The 13,568-nt window shown below is 49.3% G+C and overlaps 1 protein-coding gene across 1 annotated transcript in view; it reads right to left on the reverse strand.

Annotated features, from left to right (window-relative positions):
• The window catches only part of RADIL (Rap associating with DIL domain), an 87,494-nt gene extending 86,656 nt beyond the window's left edge, over positions 1 to 838 (reverse strand). The window contains exon 1 of the mRNA XM_030795944.1: positions 735 to 838. The gene's annotated coding sequence lies outside the window, so the exon portion shown is untranslated. The remainder of the gene's footprint in view (positions 1 to 734) is intronic.
• Positions 839 to 13,568: the final 12,730 nt, after the last annotated feature.

Here is a 13,568-nt window from a genome sequence, read left to right on the forward strand (position 1 = left end):
GCGGGACACGTGCAATCAGATTCTTCTGTGTAATTCAGATTAGCCAAACACTTGACAGGCGACAGGGCAGGGCAGGCTGGTCCGCAGCCCCGCCAGGGCCCTGCCAACCCCACCAACAGGCTCCTCCTGCGGGGCCCCAGGAGCTCGGCTCAGCATCTGTTATCTTGGATGCAGTATCTGTCGAGGGGCTGGAAATGGTACATAAATAGCTGGGAAACAATGCTTTGAGCTGGCGCACGAGTGGGGATCGGGCTGCAACCGGGACGGGGTACGTGCAGGTGACGTCTCGCCGGCCCGAGTGGGAGAGCGCGCGGAACCCTGCGTCCCGCTCCCCCGCTGCGCTCCCCGGACGAAAGTCCCCCTCCAGGGCACAGCCGGGGAAACTGAGGGCCGAGAGTCCCCTGGAGTTGCGGGTCCGGGGCCCACGCGGACAGCCAGGCTCAGGGGCTCGCGGGGGGCGGCAGCGTGGACCCCCGGATCCCCGCAGGCTGGGCCGCCCTTGCCCGCGCTCGCCGCCCTCCGGGTACCGCCCCCCGGTCCAGGCCGGGGCCCGAGAGCCGGTCGGTTTCCATGGCAACAGGGCAAGCCTGCCCTCCCCGCCCCGACCCGCGGCCGGGAGTGTTCCCGAGCGCGCCCCGCGGCCTCCGCGCCCCGGGCCCCCGGCAGCGGCCGAGCAGCGCCCCTTACGAGCCACCCCCGGTTCCGCAGTCACTCCTCGCGCACCCCACACTCACCTCCTGCACAACCCGCCGCGCCGCCACGTTCCCGCGCTGCTCCCACCCGCCGTTGGCCGGGGCCGGCGCCCAGACCCGCGCGTGCCGCGGCGCCTCCTGCCGGCCGCGCAGTGGGCGGGGCGGGGCCTCGAGGGGACTGGGCCACGAAGGGAGGGGCGGGGGAGAAGAGGTGGGCTGGAGCTGGGCCTCGAAGCCCAATAGGCAGAAAGCAAGCCTCGAGGAGGCGGGTTCTCGAGGAGAGGGGCGGGGCCAACCGCTTAGAAAAGGCGGGGTGTGCTCTGGCGCCTCCTGCCGGCCGCCCAATGGACGGGGATGCAGCCTCGAGGTGGCGGGGCCTCACAGGAGAGGCGGAGTTTTAAAGAAAGGGGTGGGGCTGGTTGTGGAGAGGCGGGGCTTGCAACCCACCCCACAGCCTGCGGCTTAAGGGGGGGGTCCCCGGAGGAAGGGTGGGACCAGTTCTAAGTCCCTGAGCTGCTTGTGGGCTCTGGGCTCCTGCGGTTGGGTGGGCTATTTCGAGACAGCACCTTCTAGTAGCCCAGTGAGTGGGTGTAGGGGAGGGTAGAGCTGTGCCCCCAATTAATGAACATCTTCTAAGACATCGAAAAGGAACAAGAGAGGAATTTCCTTTCCCCTACCATCTGTCTCCCACCCAGAGTTGTAAAAGACAAATCAGGTCATGGCATCCCTGCTTACAATTATGCATAAAAAAGGCCAGGTCAGCTCTGGGGCTCTGGCCCCAACTGCCCTCCCTGGGGACTTGTTTAAAAGGCAGCTCGTGTCCTCGGCACTTTGGCTGGAGTTTTCCCTTTGAGGAATGTGGGCTCGACCTGGGAGATTCAGGTGGCTTGGCATAACAATATGCAGAATCTGGGCCTCGGGAGTGAATCTTTTTGTGGACAGCTATCGTGGTATGATTTCCGTAGTCATGACCCCATATTCGCGATGGAGGTCGGAGCAGACATTGATGAGTGTGGGAACAGACATTTATTGACCACCTGTGTGCCAGGCCCTAGGCAACTTTACCTAGGTCACCTCACTTAATGCTCACATCAACTCTTGTGAGACAGAGATATCTGAGACATTCCAGGCCTCCCCTTTCCTCCACCTATCACCTGCTAATCCTAAAATCCACCTCCTAAACCTTTTCTAATAAAAAATACTGCCTTAAAGCCAACAGAGAGACAGATTTGAGCCAGGCTCCTGTGTCCTTATTGATCAACTCACAATACGGACAAAAAAAGCTTTTGTCTCAAAAACTTAATGCAGTAAGATTGGCTTTTTTTTTTTTGAGACAGCGTCTCATTCTATTGCCCTAGCTGGAGTGCAATGGTGTGATCTCGGCTCACTGCAACCTCCACCTCCCAGGTTCAAGCGATTCTCCTGCCTCAGCCTCCCCAGTAGCTGAGGTTACAGGCGTCTACCACCACACTCACCTAATTTTAGTAGAGATGGGGTTTTGCCATGTTGACCAGGCTGGTTTTGAACTCCTGACATCAGGTGATCCACCCACCTCAGTCTCCCAAAGTGCTGGAATTACAGGTGTAAACCACCGCACCTGACCAAGATTGGCTTCTAGCACAGCAAGCGTGGAACCCTTTTGTTGAGTAATACTCCCATTTTTCAGATGAGAAAATAGAGGCACAGAGAGGTCAGGCTGCTGGAGGTAGAGACAAGAACTGAGCCAGGAATGCAGGACCCTCCGTATACACACCAACCTCCTCGCCTACCCCGGGATGGGATGCTTGAAAGGAAAGACGTGATTGAGTATTTCATTCAGGTGCGCATGAAGAGACAATGGTCAGAGCTGAAGGAAAGCCTGGGTTCAGGCTTGGGTTTTCCTCCTGAGATATTCCTAACCCTGCGCCTGGCGCATCTCCCACGCTCCCCACACCCTTCTTCCACAGGGGTTGGATAACTACAACCCATGGGCCAGATCTGGGCTGCCTTCTGTTTTTGTAAATAAAGTTTTATTCAAGCACAGCTACCTTCATTTGTTTAGATATTATCTACGACTGCTTTCCCGCAACCAGGATTTTACAGCGCCAAATGTCTAAAAAATTATCTGGCCCTTTATAGAGAAATTTTTCAGATTGCTTCTTAATCTAGTAATGCTGATTTTTTGGTATGAATACGCTGTTTCACGCCTCGAGATCTTCCTTCAGGCCGGTCCCTTGGCCTTGAAACACCTTTCCCAACTGTATTAGATTACCTGAGCTGCTATTAAAAAATGCCAGATCAGGTGGCTTGAAAAACGGAAATGTTTTGTCTGGCAGCTCTGGAGGCTGGAAGTCCAAGGTGAAGTTGTCAGCAGGTTTGGCTTCTTTGAGGACCTCTCTCCTTGGTTTGCAGAGGGCCACCTTCTGGCTGTGCCCACACATGGCCTTTCCTCTGGGTGTGCACCTCTCGGCTGTCTCTTTGTGTGTTCAATCTCCTCTTTTTATAAGGACACTAGTCAGATCAGACTAGGGCCCATCCTAACAGCCTCATTTTATCTTAATCACCTCTTTAAAGGCCCTGTCTCCAAATATAGTCACATTCTGAGGTGTGAGGGGTCGGGGATTCAACAAACGCATGAGTTTTAGGGGGACAAAATTCAGACCATAACAACAAACTTCATTACCTGGCTAACTTCTTTTTTTATAATGTGTATACATATATATATACAAAATATATATGTGTATATATATACAAAATATATATGTGTATATATATATATATATATATATTTTTTTTTTTTTTTTTTTTTTGAGACGGAACCTTGCTCTGTCGCCCAGGCTGGAGTGCGGTGGGGCAATCTCGGCTCACTGCAAGCTCTGCCTCCCAGGTTCAAGCGATTCTCCTGCTTCAGCCTCCTAAGTAGCTGGGATTATAGGTGCCCACCACCACGCCTGGCTAATTTTTGTAATTTTAGTAGAGACGGGGCTTCACCACGTTGACCAAGCTGGTCTCGAACTCCTGACCTTGCGATCCACCCCCCTCAGCCTCCCAAAGTGCTAGGATTACAGGCGTGAGCCACCGCACCCGGCCGCTAATTTCTACTCATCCTTTGAGACTCAGACAAGGCGTTTCTTTGGTAGTAGCCAACCTCCAAGATGGCCCTGGTGATTCCCACCTCTTGGTTTTCATACTCCTGTATAGGCCCATGTTGAATAGGGCTGACTTGTGTAACCAGTAAGATATTGCCAAAATGACATTGTGACTTCCGGAACACAATAATAAAAGACGTGGCTTCTGCCCTTGCTCTCTCTTAGATCAGTAGTTCTGAGGTCAACCAGCTGCCATGTTGGGAGGACACTCAAGCAGCTCTACAGGGGTCCATATGGTGAGAAACTAAGGCGTCCACCAACAGCCAGGCCAACTCGCCACCCATGTCAGTGAGCCATGGTGGATGTGAGTCCTTCAGCCCCAGGAGACTTTAGGTGACCGACATCCCAACTGGAGTCCATTGAAGGACCCTGAGCCAAAAAAGCTCCCTCCTCCCTGCAGCACAGCTACTCCCAAATTCCCAACCGTCAAAGACTATGAGATGATAATTTTTGTTTTTTTTTAGATGGAGGCTCCCTCTGTCACCGAGGTTGGGGTGCAGTGGTGCAATTTCAGCTCACTGCAACCTCCGCCTCCTGGGTTCAAATGATTCTCCTGCCTCAGCCTCTCGAGTAGCTGGGATTACAGGCACCTGCCACTACCCCCACCTAATTTTGTATTTTTAGTAGAGATGGGGTTTCACCATGTTGGCTGAGCTGGTCTCAAACTCCTGACCTCAAGTGATCCACCCACCTCAGCCTCCCAAAATGCTGGGATTACAGGCATGAGCCACCACATCCAGCTGATAAATGTTTATTATTGACCTCAGCTACTAAGTTTTGGCAGCAGTTTGTTATGCAGCAATGGATAACTAATACCCCTTATCCACAAAGATCTTCCTGTCTCCTAGACCTGGTTACATGTCCTCTTCTGTGTGCCCACAGTCTTTTATGTTTGTTACCTTTTTATGAAGCAAGTCCACATCAATCACACTATGTTCCTTAAACCTAAGCCAGATGTTATTACTCCTCCACCTATAACCCTCTCATAACTTTTCCTTTTGCACTTAGAATAAAGTAGGTTTGCAAAACCCAGCTCCAACTGCTCTCTTCCTTGGCCTTGGATCTCCAGCCCTCAGAACTTCTTTCCTCACGCACTCTGAGGTCCTCTCCCTTCTCCGAGACCTTTCCTCTTTCCGTCTCCTTGACCCCACAGCCTTCCCTCTGTGTTTTCACGCTGGGCCCCTTCCCAGCTCAGAAACTCATCTCCCTTCCTGTCTTCTGACCACCTCTTGACCATCACCCCCGAGTCATTCTCAATTTTATTATTTGTTTAATTTATACATATATATATATAATATAGAGAGATTTAATTTATATATATTTATATTTATAAATATATACTTCATATATATATAAAGTTTAATTTATATATCTATAGAGATAAAGAGAGTGTGTGAGAGAGAGATAGGGTCTTGCTCTGTTGCCCAGGCTGTAGTGCAATAGTGCGATCATAGCTCACTGAAGCCTTGACTTTCCAGGCTCAAGTGATCCTCCCATGTCAGCCTCCTGAGTAGCTGGGACTACGTGCCTGGCTAATTTTTTTACTTTTACTTTTTGTAGAGATGGGGTCTTCCTATGTTGCCCAGACTGGTCCTGAACTCCTGGCCTCAAGCGATCCTCCTATCTCGCTCCTGAAGTACTGGGATTACAGGTGTGAGCCACCACATCCGACCACCTGTTTTATTTAATTCATAGACTTTATCACCATGTCAATGTATTTGCTTATGTATTTAACACACACTAGAATTTGTGTTTTTGGAAAGCAAGGGCTTCATGTGTCTTGTTTACTGTTATACTTGGCACCTAGCAGGTGCTCAATAAATATCTGTTAAATGAGTAGATGAAGGAATAGATTTCCATCCACTCTCAGCCCCTCCCTCCAGGGAAAATCCAAAGCTGTATTCTTCTCTGTATCCCGGCATCTGGCTCCCGGACAGTTTTTGAACTGTCGGGTTAAGTATCTTTGGAAATCCACTGGGCAAAAATAGAGTGTTGAGCTGTCCCGCTTGGCCACCAGAGAGTGACGGAATCCGGGAACTGACTCCAGGGAAGGACCTGAGCCCAGAGGAAATGGATCTGGTTAAGGTCCAACGTTCCAGTGCCCAAGGGATGGCCGTCCAGGGGCAGAGACTGGGCTTTTTCAGGGACCAGAGGAGAGAGGAGGCAGGCTTTAGGAGGTGCACGAGGAGCATTAGATCCCAACCTTTCCTTCCCAGACTGTTACATCTGGTATCCCTAGAGGGGTGTGGCAGAACAAGTGATTTAATCCTTGGATTCCATTCTTCAGGCCCTCCACACCTATAAATAGCCGTGCTTGTGGCTCATGCCTGTAATCCCAGCACTTTGGGAGGCCAAGGCAGGAGGACCACTTGAGATCAGGAGTTCGAGACCAGCCTGGCTAACACAGTGAAACCCCGTCTCTACTAAAAATTTTAAAATTAGCCGGATGTGATGGCACACACCTGTAGTCCCAGCTACTCAGGAGGCTGAGGCACAAGAATCGCTTGAACCCAGATGGCAGAGGTTGTAGTGAGCCAAGATCATGCCACTGCACCCCAGCCTGGGTGACAGAGCAAGACTCAGTCTCAAAAAAAAAAAAAATTGTTATCACCTTCAAAGGAGAGACCATGCCAGCTAGGCAGGCACGCCCCGTTCTCTCCTGCCCCCAGGTCTCGGCAACCACCAATCCACTTTCTGCCTCTGTGGCCACACCTCTTGTGGATATTTCATATAAGTGGAGTCATACAATATTTGACCTTTTGTGTCTGGATTCTTTCCCTTGGCATAGTTTTTGAGGTTCATCTTCTTTCCTCTAAATCTGAAACTATTCTAAAATTTTTAAGTTTATTTCAAAACATTGAGAGCGGGTGAGCCCTGCGGGTTGCCTGTGGCTCTAGAAAGCTGGGTTTGAATTGGCGAAGTTTGGGCTCAGATCTGCTCTACGTGCTTCCATATTCTGGGAACAGCACTTACCAGGGGCATGGTCTTCTCATGATAGATGGCAAAGATGCAAGAGGCCAAGCCAAACCACACGAGTTTATCTAAAAGCATCTGCTAATGTTAGATCCACCGACATTTCATTGACCAAAACAAATCACATGGCCAGGTGCAGTGGTTCATGCCTATAATCCCAGCACTTTGGGAGGCCAAGGAAGACGGATTATTTGAGTTCAGGTAGTACAGGCCACATGGTGAAACCCTGTCTCTCCAAAAATACAAAAATTAGCCGGATGTGGTGGTGCATACCTGTAGTCCCAGCTACTTGGGATGCTGAGGTAGGAGGATCAGTTGAGCCTGGGAGATGGAGGCTGCAGTGAGCTATGATTGTATCACTCCACTCCAGCCCAGGTGACAGAGCAAGACTTTGTCTCAAAAAACGAAACAAAACAAAAAAGCAACCAATCACATGGCTAATCAACGTCCAGGGGTCAGGATAGCATGCTCTTCTTAAGCTGATAAGTGGCCATATCTGGGATAAGGAGGAAGAAAGATGTGTGAACAAATCATCCAATCTGCCAGAGAGAACTAAACACTCCACCTCCACTGTGTATGGTGGACATCATTATGTGTGCCCACTTTATTTGTTTTTTTCAGAGATAGGATCTCACTCTGTCACCCAGGCTGGAGTGCAGTGGTGCAATCATAGCTCACTGGGCTCAAGCAATCCTCCTGCCTCAGTTCCTGAGTAGCTGGGACCACAGACATGCGCCACTACACCCAGCTAATTTTTTTTTATTGTTTGTAGAGATGGGGTCTAGCTATGTTGCCCAGACTGGTCTCAAACTCCTGGGTTCAGGTGATCCTCCTGCCTTGGCCTCTCAAAGTGCTGGAATGACAGATGTAAGCTACTGCACCTGGCTAAGTTGTTTTTAAAAGATGTGCAATCTCACCACTGTGAAAGGGAAATAAATCTTGGACCCCAAAATCACTAAACCAAAGGGAAAATTCATGCTGGGAACTGTTTCAGGTAAACCTGCTTCCCATTTTATTCCTAAATGATAGCTACAAAGATTTAAAAAAAAATAAAAAGCTGTATACCTCCCCCACAATTTATCCCCAAGGAAATTCCTTGTGGGCCTCAAGATCTTTACCCTAAAACAATTCTGTTGAATTTCCCCCGGCAACGTAAATTGACAGCTGGTCTTCACAGGTGTGGGACAAAAGTCATCTCTCTGCCCACTGAAGACAAATGCGTATCTGATTGCTTCCTCTGCCCTAGTATGTATTAATAAATATGCAGATTCTCACCGTGCACGGTGACTCATGCCTGTAATCCCAGCACTTTGGGAGGCTGAAGCAGGCAGATCACGAGGTCAGGAGATCGAGACCATCTTGGCTAACACGGTAAAATCCTGTCTCTACTAAAAAGACAAAAAATTAGCAGGGCGTGGTGGCGGGCGCCTATAGTCCCAGCTACTTGGGAGGCTGAGGCAGGAGAATGGTGTGAACCCAGGAGGCGGAGCCTGCAGTGAGCTGAGATTGTGCCACTGCACTCCAGCCTAGGTGACAGAGTGAGACTCCATCTCAAAAAAAAAAAAAAAAAAAAAAGGCAGATTCACTAAGCCCATCTAAGGCATAAATGACTATTCCTCTACCCAACTCTCACATGTAAATTGCGCATTCAGTGAAAAACTGATCAAAGACTGATCATTCAAAAGAATGTAACTGAGGCTGGACGCAGTGGCTCATGCCTGTAATCCCAGCACTTTGGGAGGCCGAGGCGGGTGGATCGCTTGAGGACTGGAATTCGAGACCAGCCTGGCCAATACGGTGAAACCCCATCTCTACTAAAAATACAAAAAATTAGCTGGGTGTGGTGGTGCATGCCTGAAATCCCAGCTACTCGAGAGGCTGAGGCAGGAGAATCTCTTGAACCGGGAGGCAGAGGTTGCAGTGAGTGAAGATTGCGCCACTGCACTCCAGCCTGGGGAACAAGAACGAAACTCCATCTCAAAAAAAAAAAGAAAAAAGAATGCAACGGTTTGTCTCCTATCTATCTATTATCTATCTATCTATCTATCATCTATCTATCTATCATCTACCTATCTATCTATCTATCATCTATGTTCTGGAAGCGCCCCCTGCTTCAAGTTGTCCCACCTTTCTAGATTGAACCCCTGTCCATTTTACACATACTGATTGATATCTCATGTCTCCCTAAAACATATAAATCCAAGCTGTACCCCAACCACCTTGGGCACATGTCGTCAGGACCTCCTGAGGCTGTGTCACAGGCACATCCTTAACCTTGGCAAAATAAGCTTTCTAAATTGATTGCGACCTGTCTCAGATACTTTTGGTTCACACCATGAAAAATGATAAGTGAGATAATGCAAATGTTCATTAGCTCTACTGGGCCATTCAACCATGTGTATATATATTTCAAAACATCACGCTACACACGATAAATACAAACAATTTTTATTTGTGAACTAAAAGAACAAAATAAAAAATAAATCAAGGCCGGGTGCAGTGACTCACGCCTGTAATCCCAGCACTTTGGGAGGCTAAGGCAGGCAGATCACCTGAGGTCAGGAGTACAAGACCAGCCTCGCTTACATGGTGAAACCCCGTCTCTACTAAAAATACAAAAATTAGCTGGGTGTGGTGGTGGGTGCCTGTAGTCCCAGCTACTCGGGAGGCTGAACCTGGGAGACAGAGGTTGCAGTGAGCCGAGATCGCACCGTTGTACTCCAGCCTGGGTGACAAAGCGAGACTCTGCTCTAAATAAATAAATAAACAAATCAGAAAAAAATTAATTAATTAAAAGATGTGCAACCAGGACAGGTAGAACATACTAACAGTGTTGATTTCTAGGTGATAGAGTTTATGACTAATTGCAATTTCTCTTTTTTTTTTTTGAGACGAAGTCTAGCTCTGTCGTCCAGGCTGGAGTGCAGTGGTGTGATCTTGGCTCACTGCAACCTCTGCCTCCTGGATTCAAGCAATTCTTCTGCCTCAGCCTCCTGTGTAGCTGGAACTACAGGCACATGCCACCATGCCCAGCTAATTTTTTGCATTTTTAGTAGAGATGAGGTTTCACCATGTTGACCAGGCTGGTCTTGAATTCCTGACCTCATGACCCTCAGGCCTCAGCCTCCCAAATTACTGGGATTACAGGCATGAGCCACTGCACCCGGCTGACTAATTGTGGTTTCTAAGATAGCCACCTCAATACATAGATCCCATCCTATGCACTCATCTTGCTGTAAGAGGAGTGGATGTACCTCTATCAAGTGTGGGGGAATGGAGTCTACACTCCCTCCCCTTGAACCTGGGAGGACCTTTTTAGCTGCCTTGAGCAAAAGTGTTACCAGAAAGGTCTGATCCAGATCCCAAGAGAGGGTTCTTGGACCCTGTGCAAGAAAGAATTCAGGGAGAGCCCACAGAGTAAAGTGAAAGTTTATTAAGAAAGTCAAGAAATAAAAGAATGGCTACTCCATAGGCAGAGCATCACCAAAGGCTGCTGGTTGGCTATTTTTATGGTTATTTATTTATTTATTTTTGAGACAAAGTCTAGCACTGTCACTCAGGCTGGAGTGCAGTGGCTCAATCTCAGCTCACTGCAACCTCCACTTCTCAGGTTCAAGCAATTCTCATGCCTCAGCATCCCAAGACATGCACCACCACACCTGGCCAATTTTTGTATTTTTATTATAGACAGGGTTTCGCCACATTGGTCAGGCTGCTCTTGAACTCCTGACTTCAGGTGATGCACCCGCCTCGAACTCCTGACCTCAGGTGATGTGGCTGCCTCAGCCTCCCAAAGCACTAGGACTACCCGTGAGCCACCGCACCCGGCCCAGTTATTTCTTGATTATATACTGAACAAGGGGTGGATTATTCATGAGTTTTCCAGGAAAGGGATGGGCAAGTCCCAGAACTAAGGGCTCCTCCCCTTTATAGACTATGTAGGGTAATGTCTTGACATTGCCATGGCATTTGTAAACTGTCATGATGCCAGTGGGAGTGTCTTTTAGCATGCTAATGTATTATAATTAGTGTAAGCAGTGAGGACAACCAGAGGTCACTTTCCTCACCATCTTGGTTATGGTAGGTTTTGGTCGGCTTCTTTACCACATGCTGTTTTATCAGCAAGGTCTTTGTGACCTGTATCTTGTGCTGACCTCCTATCTCATCCTGTGACTTAGAATGCCTTAACCTCCTAGGAATGCAGCCCAGTAGATCTCAGCCTTATTTTACTCAGCCCCTATTCAAGATGGAGTCACTCTGGTTCAAACGCCTCTGACCAAAGATTATGGCAGGAATGATGATGCAGGACCTCCGAGGCCAGATCATAAAAGGCAGCAGTCTCCCAGCTGGCTCTTTCTGTCTCTTGAGACACTTGCCTTAGGACCTAGCCGCCATGTTGTAAGGAAGTCCAGGCTACATGGGGAAGTCCAGGCCACATGCAGAAGTCACATGTGAATGTATATTAAACATGTCCTTTTAGTTATTTCTGATAGAATAAAAGTCTATTTGGATACCTGGGGCCTTTCTGATCCTGGAGGGACTATCCCTCCCAGGAGTAACCAATTCCTAGAGATAGTAACAGAGTGGCTTTTTAAGCGTGCTTTTCATATGCAAACCAAGCAATCACAGCTCACCCCCTCCGCCTCCTCTATTGGGCTATCAGATTCCAGGCCAATCTTCCCCTATCCTAATCACCCCAGGGCCAGGTACCGGACATCTCAATGAGATGGGATAGTTCCCTTGACCTTGACTCCCTTCGTGGGTGGGAACTGGAATGGATTGTTTCACTCAGCCCGCCCCTGGGCACTCCTTGAGAGACAGCGTGCAAGCTAGCAAGTGCAGGAACCAGAGGGAACGCACGCTGGAACCGGCCAGTCGTTTGTCTCTGGTGGGAAGCAGGCTCTGTGTGGGCCCTGCAGCAGCATCTATGCCCCTGCCCTCTTGGCACCCAGGTTCTTGTTCCACGTCCAGGAAGAATCAGGTCACCCAAATGAGTTGAAGGGTAGGTAGTGTATGCAGAGGATTTTATTGGGTGATGGATGTGGCTCTCAGCGGAATGGGGAATTGGAAAGGGGATTGTGCGGGAAGAAAATGATCTTTCCCGGAAGCTGCACTGTCTGAAGTTAGCCTCATTTAAACGTAGTCTCTGACTCTCAGCCACTTGTATCCCCAATGCTCAGCCGCTTGCATCCCCGACTGCTTGCATCAGCTAGCTGAAGCCTTCTTTTTTTCTTTTTTTTTTTGTGAGACAGAGTCTTGCTCTGTCGCCAGGCTGGAGTGCAGTGGCCCAATCTTGGCTCACTGCAACCTCTGCTCCCAGGTTCAAGCGATTCTCCTGCCTCCGCCTCTGGAGTAACTGGGATTACAGGCTCCTGCCACCATGCCTGGCTAATTTTTGTATTTTTAGTAAAGACAGGTTTTGCCATGTTGGCGATGCTAGTTTCAAACTCCTGACTCAGGTGATCCGCCCGCCTCAGCCTCCCAAAGTACTGGGATTACAGGCGTGAGCCACCAAGCCCAGCCAGCTGAAGTCTTTTTATGGACGCAGGATAGGAGTGGGGTGGGCCAAAATGGCAATTATTTGGGGGGTGGCAGGGGGGGGGGTGGGGGGGGGGGTGGAGAAATGGGGTCAGCTGTTTTGACTTAGGGCTGAGGTTCCAGGCTTGAGGGTGGAGTTTAACCAGGAGCCCAGCCATTCTTTTTTTTTTTCTTCTTTTTGAGACGGAGTCTCGCTTTGTCGACCGGGCTGGAATGCAGTGGCGAGATCTCAGCTCACTGCAACCTCCGTCTCCCGGATTCAAACAATTCTCCTGACTCAGCCTCCGGAGTAGCTGGGATAATAAGCACACACCACCATGTCCGGATAATGTTTGTATTTTTAGTAGAGACAGGTTTCATCACGTTGGTCAGGATGGTCTTGAACTCCTGACCTCGTGATCCGCCCATCTTGGCCTCCTAAAGTGCTGGGATTATAGGCATGAACCACCGTGCCCCGCTGAGCCCAGGCATTCTGTATCATCAGGGCAACCAGTACACCCCAGAACCTGCTTCAATTACTCAACTATGAAATCCTAAGCCTGTTTAGCATGCCCTGCCCACTCCGTCCTGGGAAATCATGACAAAGTCTCCTGCCCATGTTTTCCCATCACTCCTTCCTGACCAAGCCTTGTGCTTCCCCACATGGCCCTGCATGGTGTGATGTGCCCTCTCCTTTTGGGATCTGTGGGTAACAAACGATATTTTTGGCAGCAGTTGTCACCTGTGATCTGTTGGTCTCACCATACCTGAATAATGGTAAATCCTACATTTTTATTATTGATTTTTGAGACAGGGTCTTGCTCTCCTGTCTCAAAAATAAATAATAGGCCAAGTGGTGGCTCACACCTGTAATCCTAGCACTTTGGGAGTCCGAGGTGGGTGGACTGCCTGAGCTCAGGAGTTCGAGACCAGCCTGGGCAACACGGTGAAACTCCATCTCTACTAAAATACAAAAAATTAGCTGGGCATGGCAGCGTGTGCCTGTAGTCCCAGTTACTTGGGAGGCTGAGACAGGAGAATTGCTTGAACCTGGGAGGCAGAAGTTGCAGTGAGCCCAGACTATGCCACTGCACTCCAGCCTGGGTGACAGAGTGAGACTGTCTCAAAATAAATAAATAAAATAAAACAGGGTGTTTGGCCAACTTTCCCAGCTGGGTCCCTAGCCAGCCACCAGCATCAACCAACAGATGTGTGCATGAACATGCCTTCAACTGATTCCAGACTCCACTTCCACCTC

Source organism: Nomascus leucogenys, chromosome 17 (genome assembly GCF_006542625.1).
Source record: "Nomascus leucogenys isolate Asia chromosome 17, Asia_NLE_v1, whole genome shotgun sequence".
Lineage (NCBI taxonomy): Eukaryota > Metazoa > Chordata > Mammalia > Primates > Hylobatidae > Nomascus > Nomascus leucogenys.